General features: G+C 49.0%; 1 protein-coding gene and 1 long non-coding RNA gene across 4 annotated transcripts in view; both read left to right on the top strand.

The window, feature by feature from the left end:
- LOC129644159 (uncharacterized) overlaps nucleotides 1-13,964 on the top strand; it is a 36,789-nt gene extending 22,825 nt beyond the window's left edge. For 2 of the 3 annotated variants that reach the window (XR_008710765.1, XR_008710764.1), the window contains exon 2: nucleotides 13,417-13,964. This is a non-coding gene — a long non-coding RNA (uncharacterized LOC129644159). Of the gene's footprint in view, nucleotides 1-13,412 lie in introns of all 3 variants that reach the window. The other variant, XR_008710763.1, reaches the window with a different exon arrangement.
- The window catches only part of EPHB1 (EPH receptor B1), a 462,131-nt gene that overhangs the window by 95,957 nt on the left and 350,370 nt on the right, over nucleotides 1-15,804 (top strand). The window lies entirely within an intron of this gene.

Here is a 15,804-nt window from a genome sequence, read left to right as displayed (position 1 = left end):
GAAAGCATCAATTCTTCAGCACTCAGCCTTCTTTATGGTCCAACTCTCATATTCTGTACATGACTGCTGTAAAAACCATGACTTTGACTATACGGACCTTTGTCAGCAAAGTTATGTCTCTGCTTTTTAATATGCTGTCTAGGTTTTTCATAGCTTTTCTTCCAAGAAGCAAGCGTCTTTTAATTTCACGACTGCAGGCACTGTCCACAGCACTTCAACAGTTCGTGAACTGAGAACTTCCAGATGTACAAGCTGGGTTTAGAAAAGGCAGGAGAACCAGAGATCAAATTGCCAACATCCGCTGGATCATAGAAAAAGCAAGAGAATTCCAGAAAAACATCTACTTCTGCTTCATTGACTATGCAAAAGCCTCAGACTGTGTGGATCACAACAAACTGTGGAAAATTCTTAAAGAGATAGGAATACCAGACTACCTTACCTGTCTCCTGAGAAGTCTGGTTAAATTATGTTATTGAAGCATTCTTGCTTTGCAGTCAACCCAACTTGGGGTCCTTCACTGTGTTATTGGATTTTTGGCTAATCATTTAAGATTTGTGCACAGATATTCATAAGAAAGATTGATTTCAAAAGCTTGCCTGAGTGGTAATGAAGCACCCACCCTGTGGGATTTGGGTGTTAGAGTCCCCCTTACAGCCTCAACATTTATACTAAGAGCCAGTTAGTTCTCATGATTATCTGGTCCCCAAATATCCGCAGACCTTCAGCCTTCTAGAGGTGGTCTCCTTCATAATCTTGTCACAGAAAAAGATGGCCCCTCAAACAGGAGGGGCCTGTCAGATTCCCTGGAAATAACCATGGACCACAGCCTCCTGTAATAGCTCATACTTTTCTCTCTCTAGTTGGGTTTTTTCCCATAGAAGTGCATTTTGGAGAACAAGATATAACTCATTGTCTAAGCAGATTTCCCAGCCTCTTGTCTGCTCTGTTTATTGCTTCAGTGGAAGCACTTCACAGCTTTCCAAGCAGGTTCTTTTTTCAGCGTTGAATTTGTAAAGGAGACATGTGGATCTAGGAGTTTATTTTGCCAGAAAAAAAGATGTTTTAAGTCGTAGTCAAACTAACACTTCTTCCTGGCCTTGAAGCCCATTTACTGCTTCATGTCCCTCCCAGGAGTTTAGGGTGGCATTCCCAGCCACAGCTGCTCCCCAGTTGTCACATTCTGGTTTCAGGAACCTGGGCGAAGTTCCCTCTCCAGAAGCCCATCCTTTCTAACCTTGGCTCAGTGAGAGTGTCTTCATCTCCAGAAGGGCAGTGGCTTCTGAAGGATACTTAGGCTGGGCTCCGTGCTTGCAGCAGGGGTACCAGGAACAGGTTAACTCTATCTTAAGAAGAGGCCCCTTCTATTTGCATGAGAAAAGAGAACTCAGTGCCCTTGTTCCAGAGAAAGTAGCTGCCCATCAATCACTCCCTAGGTGACCCCTTGGGAGAACAAAGGGCAATTGTTTTTTTAAGTCAAGGATTTGTAAGTTGGGGATAACCAGCAAATGGGATCTCTCTTCCTGGATGCTTTTCTTTTTCGTTTTCTTCCAGATGGACAAATTAGGCTCCGTTTTTTATGTCTTTCAGACTCCAGGCATCCCTGTAGGTCCCTATTCCCTGGCTTTCCCTTTCCCCGCCCCCCCCCCTTTTTTTTCACTTTTCCCAATTGGCTACCGCTCTCCTCTGCCCTCCCCTTCTCCCTCCTTCCTATCTCTTGGTGTGTAATTTGTTTGCAGTCAGGTTGTCTCTTTGATTTACTGGGCCTCTTCTCAGCAGAATTATAATAAATGGATTGCTTTGCTGCATCCCGGCTAGCTCACCACCCTATGTAGCCTGGGTCAAGCCCCTTGCAAACAGGATGCCTGCAGCCTGCACGAAGGCTCGTGCTCGCCCGCGCTTATCAGCCCTCTACATCTTTCCCTAGCCAAATATAATGAAAAATCTCAAGTCATCCATCTGAGACCCAATTAAGTTGTGAGAATGCAGGAAGAGATGTTCCTGACTTGTCTACCCTCCCCATCATGTGGTTCTGGGTGCCAGTGGTCTCAGAAGCCTAGAGACTGTCCTGATTATAGACCTAATTAGTTGTGTCGTTAGCAAGTGTAGGCATGTAACACCTTTATGGTTTGCATCCAGAATACACATAAAGAGTGTAAACCTAGACTGTGGTAACTGAAAGGAGTGAAAGAAACCATTCATGGGCTGCTTGGCCTCAAACACACTTCAGCAGTATCCCCGGACACTGAGAATACAGCAGGAAAACAAGCAAACACACCATAAATTCAAACAAAGAACATCTTAATGTGCCCCAGGAGGCCCTGCCTGCCGGTCTCCTCCCCACTCGCTCAAGTCCAAGTGCACGCTCCCCCGCCCCTGCCACGCACAACACACACTTGCAGATGCCCATGGGAGCCTTTCACTTGCTCAGAAGTGCCAGCTCTGGACCAGGATGGCTCTCCCTGCTGCTTCCTACCAGGCAGCAGCCCTGCCTCCTTCAGCAGGTCCCTCTACCCATCCCTCTGTTTCAGTCCCAAAGCTGCTGCTTCTAGGAAACGTTCACACCCCCCAGGCCCCTGTGCTGAGCAAGCTCCCCTTATCTATCCACCCGCTGGCATCCTCCTCCACGTGTCACTTAGTGCAGAGGTCATGATGTAAGTATTTGGTCCACTCCTTGTGGCATGTCTGTTCTCTCCAGACCATAGGCTCCCTGGGGGTTGGGCTCCTGCCTGTTATGTTCTGGGCTTTAGCTGCAGACTGGGCACTGCTCCCTAAGAACCTGTGGGCTGAACTGAGGAAGAAAGGATGGAAGGAAGGAAGGAAGGAAAGAAGGAAGGAGGGAGGGAGAGGAGGAGAAGGAGAGGAGGGGAGAAAAGAATACCGAGAACAACAGCATTTTTCTTCCCTCTGCTGTTGGGAGATGTTGGCATTGGAATGTGCATTTTCTCCTCTATTTGCTTCCCACTCTCCTTTATTCCTGTTTATTTTTTAGTTGAATCCATGCTGGTTTATCCCCTCTAAAAGCCAGAGCCTCAGGGAGGAGGGGCCAAGCTTTCTCCCGTGTGGGACTCCCGTAGCTCATGCATGTGAGGCTTTCTCTGTATACATTGGACTGATTGGTGATTTCATCCTGAGGTGTCCCTGCGCAGGGCATGCCTTGTCACCACGTCTGAGCTGAGCAGCATGTGGCTGGTGGAGGGAGGGGTGGACTGGCAGCAAGTTCTCAGCTTCGGGAGGACCTGACTCAACGTGCTGTCTTGAGGCTGTTCCCCCTGTCTCAGTTTCCGCTCTTGAGCCTCAGTTTCCTCACCTGAGGACCCTTCTGTTAATACACTTTGAATTTTTTGAAGCAGGAATGCAAAGACTAAAGCTTCTCAGCTCAGAAGCCTTTCAGGAGGTTGTCTAAGCCACTGCCAGCCTCCAGGAAAGATAACGTTTCCTCTCTGAGAGTCTGTTTTTCTGTATTGTCCTTTTTACTGTCTGCCCACTGTTTCTGAAGCCCAGTAGTTTTGGTTTGGATATTTCCTTGGGTTCTGGCAAATGAAATAAGGTTCTGGAAGGATGATAAAGAGTACTGTTTGTAACAAGGGCTCTGGTGGCAGACCAGCCAGCCTCTGTCCCCAGACTCTCTGCCTTGGACTCTTGGAGACTCACTCCTTCATTCAGCATTAGAGGATACAAACATTCATAGAAAGGACTTCCCTTGTGGCTCAGCTGGTAAAGAATCCCTGGGTTGGGAAGATCCCCTGGAGAAGGGAAAGGCTGCCCACTCCAGTATTCTGGCCTAGAGAATTCCATGGACTGTATAGTCCATGGTGTTGCAAAGAGTCAGACACGACTGAGTGACTTTCACTTTCACTCATAGAAAGGGCACTTCCTCCACCTTCTCCTGTGGTCACCTCCCATCTGCAGAGGTAGATTGACAAGCCAAGTGCTTTGTTCCTGGAAGACGTTCCCTTCTGATGGTTTTATTCCCATAACTGGTGTTTTTCTCTCTTAGTTTTTCATTTTCTCTTTGTCTCTGGAAATGAGGAACTGTTATGCGAGGGCCTCTCTTTCTTGTTGGAGTTCAGTAAATCTTCAGCATCTGAAGGCAGTGACAGCCTCCAGCCTTGGGCACGGAAACAGGCTTTCCACTCTTTAATGTGTGGCCAGATCTTCTGCTTTAATAACCATTCCCCTTTCTTCTGGAGATTTGCAGCTTAACAGGTATCATTTAAAAGAAATTATTACAAAATAGGAGTCTGTGTTGGGAAAGCTCTAAAGCCCTCTGCTTGCCCTGCACCTTCCCTGTGGCCCTGTGGGGCAACCTTGCTTTTTCCTGCCAAGCTTGCCTCCCAGGAATTGACATACACAGAGATCAAAACCACTTCTATCTTGTCTTCTCACTCTGCATTTGATGGCCCGCTGGGTGGCTGGTGAATTAAACATTTTGCCTAGTGACAGAGAATCAGGGTCCAAGCGGACACAGGCGTGGCTGTGGTGCCCAGCGCAGAAGGGGCATGTTGGTGAGTGGAAACTGTGATTGTGTGTGGCAGAGGCTGAGCTTGGAGTGGCTCATCTCTGACTGTTACCAATGCATTTTTTCCACAAAGGAAATAAGAAAGTCGCAGCTTTGAAGTGGAAATTTTCTGGGCTTGGAAGAAGCTGAAAAGAAAGCTATGGTGCCAGGACCTTTTGTGTGCAGATACGGAATCTGAAAACATGCACATTTCCTATTGTACATGCTCAAATATCTTTCTAGTACTCTTGTAAGCAAAAGTGAACTCGCTGTTTATAAGCTCTAAGAGGAAAAGCTACCGAATGTTAAGAGGGCAGCTGAAGTTTCTATTGAGGTTTAAACTACTGGAGAAGGTGTGTAATAATAGGAAAGCATACCAGGTTTATCTTTTACACTGTGAACAGATGGGCTGGCCTGGGGATGTGGGTACAGTTTAGACCCCAGACGAAAGGTGCATGGGTCCCTCCATAAAGTTGCCCTCTACCTTTCTTTTTGACCCCAAATTCTTCAGTGTTTTTTTTTTTTTAATTAATTAATTTTTGGCTGCACTGGGTCTTTGTTGTTTTACAGGAGCTTTCTCTAGTTGCAACGAGCAGGGTCTACTCGGCATTGTGGTGCACAGGCTTCTCACTGTGGTGGCTTCGCATTACGGAGCACAGGCTGTAGGCTTCAGGAGTACTGGCACGAGGGCTTGGTAGTTGCAGCTCGAGGGCCTTAGAGCCTAGGCTCAGTAGTTGCAGCACATGAGCTTAGATGCCCTGTGACATGTGGAATCTTCCCAGACCAGGGATCGAACCTGTGTCCCTTGCATTGGCAAGCAGATTCTTATCCACTGTGCCACCAAGCAAGTCCCAAATTCTGCAGGCTTTGCCAAGCATCTTCAGGATGGGCATACAGGGCTTAAAAATGGTGGAGGGGTGGGGGTGTGGGTTGCGAAGAAACAAGGAACTGGAATCTTCTCTTTGACCCCTGTGTTCCATGTGCCAGTAACAGGGAGTTGTAGGCTTTCTGGGATCTTTCTGGGACCACTGGGGAGATGTGGAAAGAGCAGTATCTGAGTGGCTCACCAGGTCAGGTATGTGGTGTGTTGAGGCCAGGGAAGAAGCACTGAGATGCCATGCAGAGCACCCAGACCTCAGAGGGTTCTCTGTGCCTGCCTGTGCCCCACAGAAGTCATCTCAGAGATGCTGGGTCTGGGTTTGTTAGCATCTGCCCGTTCTCTTCAGCTCTCCCTCCCATAACCTGGTCCACTGGATGCGAGCTGTCCTGTCAGTAAAGGGAGACCATCATGGAACCTCCCTCAGAGTCACTGAGGATCAACATAGGTGCCAGGACCACACCTGACACATCGCAAGCGCCCAGTAAGAGTTGATGTTGTTGTGGTGGCTGTTATGATGATAATGGTGATGTTCAGTTCAGTTCAGTTGCTCAGTTGCTTGTGTCCGACTCTTTGACCCCATGAACCGCAGCACCTGTCTATCACCAACTCCTGGAGTTTACCCAAACTCATGTCCATTGAGTCGGTAATGCCATCCAACCATCTCATCCTCTGTCGTCCCCTTCTCCTCCTGCCCTCAATCTTGCCCAGCATCAGGGTCTTTTCAAATGAGTTAGCTGTTCGCATCAGGTGGCCAAAGTATTGGAGTTTCAGCTTCAACATCAGTCCTTCCAATGAACACCCAGGACTGATCTCCTTTAGGATGGACTGGTTGGATCTCCTGATGGCAGCCGTTATTACAGTCTCTATTGGCATGACACCAGTCATCTTTCTTCTTGCCAGCTGACTTGCTGGTTTCCTTCCATCACAGCCCATGCAGCCTGGTCTCTACTTGCAGATCTCTGTGGAGTCAACCTCCTCCACCCCATACCCTCTGCCCTCATTGCTTTGCTCATTGAGAGCAGTTCCATTGGGTGTCAGGCTCAGACAGCAGCCCCACTGAGGCAGATTTGTTAAAAGTAGAAAGCACCATGGTTTTGGTGTTGACAGAGGTGGTGATCTGAATGAAGGCCCCACCAGAGCCCCTGCTTTCTTGATTCAGTGACAGGGAGGATGGTGAAGGCTTAGCCTTGGTGGGAAGTTCTCTCTGGTGAATGTCACCCTCCTCACGTGGTATCTGTCGCATCACCTGGGACACATCTGGGCTGTGCAGGTGGGGTCATGAGGGCACCCAGGGTGGAAGGAGGCAGGCTCCAGTTCTTGGCTGGGAGACTATATCCCAGAGAACTTCCCTGAATGAGTGAGGGAAGAGGTTCTCTCTGATCCTTTCTCACAACCAGCTTGGAGTTGACAGACCCAGGGTACACCCAGTCCCCTCATCAGATTTATTCCTAAAGAAGAGTTTTCTTCTTGGTCAGCTTTGTTCCTGATCCTTAGGACCCTGGAAGATTCGCACCTCTCTTTGGTCTGGGGAGTGGTGAGTGCAGCATCTTGAAGGGATAGTGCCCCAATCCCAGTCACTCTCTGAACCCCCTGGGACTTAGTCCAGGGGCAAAGAAAGGGAGGAGGACCGGAGCAGCAGCAGCCTCGCGGGAGAGCGTGGCCACCCTGGGAGTGCAGGCCCGCAAAGCAGTGTTCCCCAAATGGTTTTTGTTCACAGAGCTGCCAGACATGGGCACTGTCTGTTTCCTTTGCCTGGAATGTTTTCCCCTCTGGTCTCTTTGGGGCTGCAACTCATCCAGAACTCAGAGGGACATCCTCTGGGTGGCCTCCACTGACCACCAGCTCTCAAATCTCCAGCCCCTGTCCTTCCATTGCACTGGTGACTGATGCACCGGACGGCCCAGGGCTGGGCTAGGCCCAGCACAAGAGTGTGTGTTGCTCATCCCCCCTCCCCCGCCCCACCTTCCACCCCCCACAGCCCAAGCCGAAGCCTTTTTCTGCTCTGGGTGCTGGCTCTCAATGCCTTGAGGAAGGGAGGTGTTTTAGAGCCCCTTCCGCTGGCAGATTCTCTTCTCATAGAACCCAAACCGCTTGGGGACTGTGGCCTGAGGCTGTGACACCCATGTATGTCACCATTAAACATCCCTCAGGGATTCCTGGCTTAAGGATTTGCTGATTTAGTCCCAAGTAGCAAATCCATGTCTTGTGTGCCAGCTGGCATCGCATGGGGCATCTCCAGGTAGACTAGGGTAAGGAAGACAGTGACCTGGTGGATGAGCATCCTGGGTCTCTGGCCATGTGTGTTGTGTGCAGGGGGAGAGGTGTGGCTGCACTCAGGCTGTGCGTTTGTCATCCCAGCTTCTTGACGGCATGTCCGGCTCCTCTCAGTTACATTTTCATAGTTACCATCTCACAACTCCAAGTGTCATCCTGTAAATGGGCTTCATTAACAGCCCCGTTGTCAGATGGAAAAAAATGACTTGATCATGTGGCAGGAGTTCTGACGGCAGGGCTGGGGGAGAAGCTGGGAGGGTGGGATTTGCAGGCCCATCTCCACAGGTCCCTCTCCACAGGTCCCTCCTTCCCCCTGACCCCAGCATCTAGCCGTCAGCCTCACTTCGTGGCACTGATCTGACTTCTCTCTACTTGGTGGCAGGCCAGCCCTGATGTTCCAACTCCCAGGAGACTCCAGACAAGTGGCAGTAGAGTCTGCATGTAGCAGGTGATACGGGGCTTCGGCACAATCTGTAGTCTGGAAGCGACTCTGTGTTTCCCAGGCGCCCATCTGTGGAGGAGAGCGGGGTCTGTGCGGGGTCTGCTTGCTTGTTGAGGAAACAACTGCTGCTCAGGACTGGAAGTGCCCGCTCCCTTGCGTGTACCATTTTGTTTCCCAACCGAGAAGCCCCGAAGGGGTTCCGACCCTCGGGAGTGCTGCCTCCAGGCCTGGGAGCACCTTGATGATTCCTTTCCTGGCTGGAATGAATCTGTGGAGTTCTGGGTATGCTGCTCACAGGCTGGGAGCTCAGGTCTAGCAATGCACAGAATTCTGATTTGGGCTGGTCCCCCAAGGGAGTGGGACAGAGGGCCCACTGCACAGGGCAGAGGTTTTCTTAATTCCCAGGGTGCTGGTCAGTAGAGTGGAGGACAGAGGTGGGCCACGGGCACTTCACATCACCTGGGGTGCATCCAGGACACTTCCCAGGAGTTAGTAGGGAGGGGTGCGTCACTGTGGACCCCTGGTACATGAGTGTCAGCAGCATGATTTTTATCAGCATCCTCAGCCATGGGGGCCCAGGGACTATGGAACTCTTTTTTTTTTTTTCAATTGAAGTATAGTTGATTTACAATGTTGTGTTAGTTTCAGACGCACAGCAAAGTGATTCAGTTACATATACACACACACATATTCTTTTTTGGATTCTTTTTATGGGATATTTTTGCTGGGTGTTCTAGGCAGAGAGCAAGACTGCTGCTGCTGAGGTTGGCCTGGCAATCTTTCACTCTTGTGCATCTATCTGAGATTCTGCACTAGGCAGCTTGCTGACCTCCCCCGCCCCCCAAAGCACTTCACTCTTGCATGTTTCAGTGCCTTTTCCCTTGCTCTTCTCTCTGCTGAGAGTGTCCTTCCACCCTTCTTGGACTAGCACACTCCTGCTCATGTGCTAAGCCTCAGCTTAAGCTCCTCTTCTGTCAGACAGAATAAATATCTTTCCAAGGATAGTGTTTATCACATGCTAAAATTGATCTCGTCCCCATTGTTTGACCATCCAAAACACACACTAGACTTTGAGCTTATTGAGGGGAAGGACTTTCTAGGGAGCAGCACAGTGAGACAGTGGCAGGACTCACAACCACGCCTGGTGAGTTTATGAGGTGGTGGGGAGACAAGTGGACCCAGGGCTTGATGCCCCCAGGGCAGGAGTGGCAAGACATAGGCTTGGAGATCTAAGCTGATAAAGCCATCAAGGTGAATGGGCAGGGCAGTAAGACAGGACCTTGGTTGGGATAAGATTTTGGGGTACAGTATATTATGAGGTTTCATCTTCTTTGAGCCTCAGTTTCTCTTCCTGTAGACATGTGATAATAGAGCCTGTTGCATAAGCTGCTGTGAGAATCGTGTGAGGTGATGCAGGTATAGTGTGAAGCAGGTGCTCAGATGCGGCGGACATAACTGAACTCATCTGGGCTGAGAAGCCGAGGCCTTTGGGAGCAGGCATCATACCTCTTACATCTTTAGGTCTGCCAGTTGGCCTCACATAGTGCATGTGCTTCCTGGCTGCTCACTTTTTAAAGTAGAGTGAAGATAATACCCTAAGCCTATTATACAGAGTGAAGTCAGAAAGAAAAACACCAATACAGTATACTAACGCATGTATATGGAATTTAGAAAGATGGTAATGATGACTCTATATGCGAGACAGCAACAGAGACACAGATGTATAGAACAGTCTTTTGGACTCTGTTGGAGACGGCAACGGTGGGATGATTTGAGAGAAGAGCATTGAAACATGTATATTATCGTATGTGAAACAGAGCACCAGTCCAGGTTCGATGCATGAGACAGAGTGCTCAGGGCTGGTGCACTGGGATGACCCTGAGGGATGGGATGGGGAGGGTGGTGGGAGGGGGGTTTCAGGATGGGGGGACACATGTACACCCATGGGTGCTTCATGTCAATGTATGGCAAAAACCATTACAATATTGTAAAGTAAAAAATACATAAATAAGAAAAAAATCTAAAAATACATAGAATTGGGGAAAAAAGAGATAATACCCTAAGAATTTTGAGCTGGAAGAATCAGAGTGGAAGTGGCAGTTAAGGAAGAAGGCTTTGGTGGTGGGTTATAGGAAGCAGGAGTGTTTGGAGGGGAACCTGAGAAATCAGGACATTTCAAACACATTCTGATGTGACCTGGACTGGAGGCCACCAGGATGTCCTGGAGCCTCTAGGGGAAGGGCCTGGGCTCATGGGGCCTGGGAGGTGGGGGCAGACTTAGGCAGGCATGTGAGAGCAGATGTGTTTGTGTGTAGGTAGAGGTACTTGCCAGTGTGTGTAGGTTTGAAGTATAGTTGATTTACAATGTTGATTTACAATGATGTGTAGGTGTTGGGGGGATGTGTCTGCCCAACACTAACTGAAAGACACTTTTCCACCCTCACAAAGCTCGCCACTGTAGTGACATGGGGAAAAAGGACTGTAATGACTTAATGAAATCATTCCTTGAAAGTATGATGACTAGTCTGATGGGCAATTTCCAGAATTCTTTGAAAGTTCATACAAGTACATCATTCATCTGTGTGGGCTTGGAAGACAATCTGCTTTTTAAAAAGCTTTCATCTTTTCATCTTATTTGTCATAATTTTAATATAAACATAATTTACATTTTTACATAAATATGTGCATGTGTTCATTCTGTAGCATAGCCATAACACCATTATCACCCCTAAAAAAGTCAGCACTGGTTCCTTAGTGTTACTGAATGGCCAGTCAGTGTTCAGAGTACCTGTGGGTCTCATAAACGTTTTTACAGTTGGTTTATTCAAATCAGGATCTAAACAAGATGCACACGTTATGTCTGCTTGACTCATCTCTCAGGTCTCATCTAATCCTTTTCATTTTCCCATGAATTATTTGTAGAATGAACCACATTACATGTCCTATAGAGTTCTGCAGAGTCTGGATTTTGCTGATCAAACCCCCATGGTGTCGCTTAGCATGTCGCTTGGTCCCCTGGAATCCTGTAAACAAACTGAGAGTCAAACCTATTGGCCTAGACAGGCTCAGGTTTAATTTAGTTTCTGCACAGGCTTTTCCAGGCTGGTTTGGCAGCTGTTGGTGGCTGTGGCCTCCCTGGGGAGGACATGTCATTGATTGCAGCATCTGAGCTAAAGCCAGCTGGGTCAAAAGAGTCACCCCAGGGAAGGGAAGGGGAGGGGATGGGATCATGAATTGAGGCTTGGGCGTCAGAGAGGACATGTTAGAACTGAGCAGCTCTGAGAGGCTGGGATGTGAGTGGCAAGCTCAGCACCATGGTAAAAGAGGACTGGGCCAGAAGCAGAGGCAGAGCAGAGCTGTGGGAATTTGGGTGGTCTCTCAGCCCCTTTAAGCCTAATCTGTAGAATGGAGATTAAAAGAGACGAAAGATTAAAAGAGATGAAAAACCTTTAGCACCAGCACCTGGCAGGTAGAAAGGAATCAGTCGGTGCTGTTGGTGATCATGATGTTGACGATGACAGTGTGGAGGAGGAGGGAAGGGAGTTTGGACATTTCCAACTGAGATCCATGGGAACTGATTGAAAGCTTCAGGGATCAGAGTAATATGATCAGATTTGCATTTTAGGAAGCCTGACTAGTCTTGCAAGATGGAGAATGAAATTTGGAGGTGCAAGAAAAGGTGCAAGATAGCAGTTGTAGTAGGCTGATGGTGTCGTCCAGAAGAAAAGGGGTTGGCCTGGGTGGGGTCATGGCAGTGGGGACTAATTGAGAAGTATTCACAATTGGGAGAATAAGAACAGAGACAAGATAATAGACAATGCGGGAGATACAGAGGAGCCAGAGATCCAGGAAGAGGTCAGGGGTTGGGGTTGAGTCTGGCAAGAGGGTGGTGCCACCCTTGGAGATGGGGCAGGAGTAGTCTGCAGACTTCCAAGATCCCAGACCAAACCCCTACCCCAGTACTTGTATATTCATGTATTCAGTGAACATGTGTGCTACTATACTAATATATTTTGTGCATATTTAGTATATACAATAAAATAAAAATTATTAAAAATCAGATAAAGATGAAGTAAGCAATATTTTAAACTAACTTGCTATGATTAAAATGGCTTCTTAATCTCATTAGCTGGTATAGCAAGGCAAAATACACAGTCTGGGAGAGGTTCATCATTCATGGTAGTAGATGCATATCCATATTTCAAATAGTCTTCCTGATTATTTGATGTTTATGGCCAATTTCTTGTCAGATCCAATTAGACTGTCATAGCTTGTAGCTTTTGGTGTGGCTGATGAGAGTTCTTACTAGGAATAGGGCAAGTGTCAGCACTCTTAGGCTCATGGACTTACATCCCTTATGATGTTGGAAGGGTTCAACTTGTGTATTCTTTGCAGGAATCTTTTAAAGTCACTTATTCCACCTTTGTTGGGGTTGATTTGGTCTAAATCAGATCACATAAGCTCTAAGTGCTCTTTGCCAGAACATCACCCTGAAAATGCACAGAGTTAGGGTACCTGGGACCCCTCCCATGTGCTGTCCTCTCGTGAGGCTCCCAGGACACCTCAGAAGCTGCACCCGCCATGGGACCCTGACCATGACCCAAGCATCAGGGTCTGTCTGTATATTCCATATGACTAAAACTTAATTTTTTTCTTTCATCTTCTTTTATGTATTAAAAAAGAATAGAAGTACAGGCACTCCACCTGAGTTCTGGGCTGCTCTGTGCCAAGGTGGGATAACAACATGCTTTGTGGGAGTAGTTAAGGCAGGTGAGGCGCTGAGCAGCTGGTTCAGGGCTACAGTCTGGGGTCCTGAATCTCAGGTACCCCGAAGCTTATGGTCTGGTTGTTGAGGTGGGTCCTATTGGCACTGGGAGGGGAGGGGAGAGGGCGGGGGCTTCTTGTACCCAACTCTGGCCTCTACAGCAGTCTGGCCAGAGAGAAACGGCAGCTTGCCCCAGGGCCTGGTGTGCATCAGCATGCGGGTGAATACTCTCACGTTTGGCAGCATCCCTTGTGATTAAAAGTGAATTTGCCTGGGACCATGGCTGCCCTTTCTGAGAATCCCCTTTTCAGAAGGTCCTGGGGGCTGGAGGCCAGGGTCCCCCAGTTGCCTGATCCTGGGCACTGCCCTCCCACCCAGCCTAGGCAGCATGCACTTTTACCAGGTTTATTTCTAGGGAGTGGGTGGATGAAGTCTGTAAAGGGAGGGGCCCGGGCACCCACCAGAGATGGGAAAATCAGATGATAGATTAACCAGATAGAGGTGACAGAAAAGAGATTTGTGGGGTTGTTTAAAACTGTTCCATGTTCTCAAGCTAGTTATCATTGTGTTGCTGCTCACCGTGGGTCCTGAAGAATTCCCAGGAGACCGATGGGCTTGCCTGTTACTCCTGTGCTGAGCAGTTCCACCTCCACCCCAGCGCGGCCCGATGTGCCTGAGGAGAAAAGGACGGGAGAACCAGGGCCCTAATTGGTTGCTGCTGGACCATTTTGGATGGGGTGCAGCAGCAGTGTTCCTGCTCGGGGAGCCAGCACAGTTCTCCAAGGAGGGGCAGTCAGCGGGGCCATTTTCAGGAGGCTGTGTCCACCTGTGATGGACCAACTGCAGCTGGAAGGAGCCTCACAGACCTCCCAGCTCCACCTTGGAGAGGAAGTATCCCAGCACGGGAAGAGGGACGGCCCGGCTCTGGACTGGTCAGGAGCCCTTCTGCCTGCCTGGTCTCCTCCCCTGACTGTCACCGCCTCTGCAGCAGGATTCTGCCCCCTGATTATTGCGATGCATCGCCTGTTTGGTTTTTCTCTGTTTAACACCCACACTCATTTTGTGCATGAATGAGTACAATGAAACCAATTTAATTTGCTGTTAATTCTCTGTTCAAAATATTCTCTTCTGTTTGAGGGACGCAGTTCTTTTCATCTTACTAAGGCAGTTTGTGCAAGAAGGCAGATGCAGGGGTGGGGAGGGGGTGCGAAGGCGGGGGCTTCAGGAAGTGCATGAGGGGTAACATCCCCCCAGAGATCATCTGGAGGAGAGTCTAGGTGGTCAGGCCTTTACACTTGCTAGGGGTTGTTTCAGACTCTCTTTGCAGGAGGCAGGAGGGGAGTTCATGGTTGGAGAAGTCCCTCCAGATGGAGGGGCTGTGGCAGAGAGATTTGAGGATACAAACTGAAGCTAGCATCTGTGGGTCCCAAGCGTGGGAGGGAGGAAATGAATTTTGTGGCTGATCACCATTGTGAGGTAGTCAGGGACGACATCGGATGTGACTTAGGGAACACAGACTTGAAAAATTGCCTTAAAGTATCTAAATATAGTGTTTGTGTAAGTTGCTCAAGCTTTGCTAGCCTGAAGGAGATTTATTTTTGACAAAAAGTTGCTTGTTTTGGTCAGCTGAGCCTCTCTCTGGCTCCTCTCTGTTTTAACCTGGCACTTTGTGTGGGCGGGAGGCTTTGTACCTGGTGGCAGGTACTGGATCGCCTGTCACAGAGCTGCACTTTGAGAGACAAATCATCTCCATGGCAGCTGAATCTGTAAGGGTAATGGGGGTGAGGGGGGAACAGCTATGTATTTTGATCACCAGGCAGTCCCTCAGGCCACATGAAGGTGGGTGGTGGTGGCTGGGTGGTGGGCGCGTGGGCTGGTCCATCAGAAGGGTCTGCCTTGCCCTCAGCTAGCTATAGAAAGGTGTCTCCCTCGGGAGGGCACCTTTTCAGATCCTCTGGTACGTTGAGGTGGAGGAGGTTGAGAAGCCACCAGGGATCAACCTCCTCTTTGTAGCAGTGGATGGAGGGGGCTCACGAGCCTCTCCTGCAAGTTAACACTTCATCTGCACATTTGCACCATCTGTGGGCTTCACACAGTGGTTGTGCCCACTGCAGGCACCACACCACTTCACCTTCCACATGGTTTTCCAGTCACCCTCCACCCTCCGTGACATCTAACATTCCTTCTGTCACCCTGTGTATTCCTGACCGCCTAGCCACTGCAGACCCAGGTAGGAGGGCGAAGTTCTGCTTTGGGAAGCACACAAGCTTTATCTATCAGCTCAGATGCTTCCCAGGTGGCTCAGTGGTAAAGAATCTGCCTGCAGTGCCAAAGATCCAGGTTTGATGCCTGGGTTGGAAAGATCCCCTGAAGAAGGGAATGGCAACCCACTCTAGTATTCTTGCCTGGAGAATTCCATGGGCAGAGGAGCCTGGTAGGGCTCACAAAGAGGATCACAAAGAGTCAGACATGACTGAGTGACTAACACTTTCACTTTCTTTCAGCCTGGCTAGAGACTGCTGCTGGGTAAAGGTGCCTCCATTCAGTTCAGTCACTCAGTCATGTCCAGCTCTTTGCGACCCCATGGACTGCAGCACGCCAGGCTTCCCTGTCCATCACCAACTCCCGGAGCTTACTCAAACTCATGTCCATTGAGTCAGTGATGCCATCCAACTATCTCATCCTCTGTCGTCCCCTTCTCCTCCCGCCTTCAATCTTTCCCAGCATCAGGGTCTTTTCCAGTGGGTCAGTTCTTCTCATCAGGTGGCCAAAGTATTGAAGTTTCAGCTTCAACATCAGTCCTTCCAATGAATATTCAGGACTGATTTCCTTTAGGATGGACTAGTTGGACCTCCTTATAGTCCAAGGGACTCTCAGGAGTCTTCTCCAACGCCACAGTTCAAAAGCATCAATTCTTTGGCACTCAGCTTTCTTTATAGTCCAAC

This window comes from Bubalus kerabau, chromosome 2 (assembly GCF_029407905.1).
Source record: "Bubalus kerabau isolate K-KA32 ecotype Philippines breed swamp buffalo chromosome 2, PCC_UOA_SB_1v2, whole genome shotgun sequence".
NCBI classification, from domain to species: Eukaryota; Metazoa; Chordata; class Mammalia; order Artiodactyla; family Bovidae; genus Bubalus; species Bubalus kerabau.
This window is presented reverse-complemented; position numbering and strand designations above follow the sequence as displayed.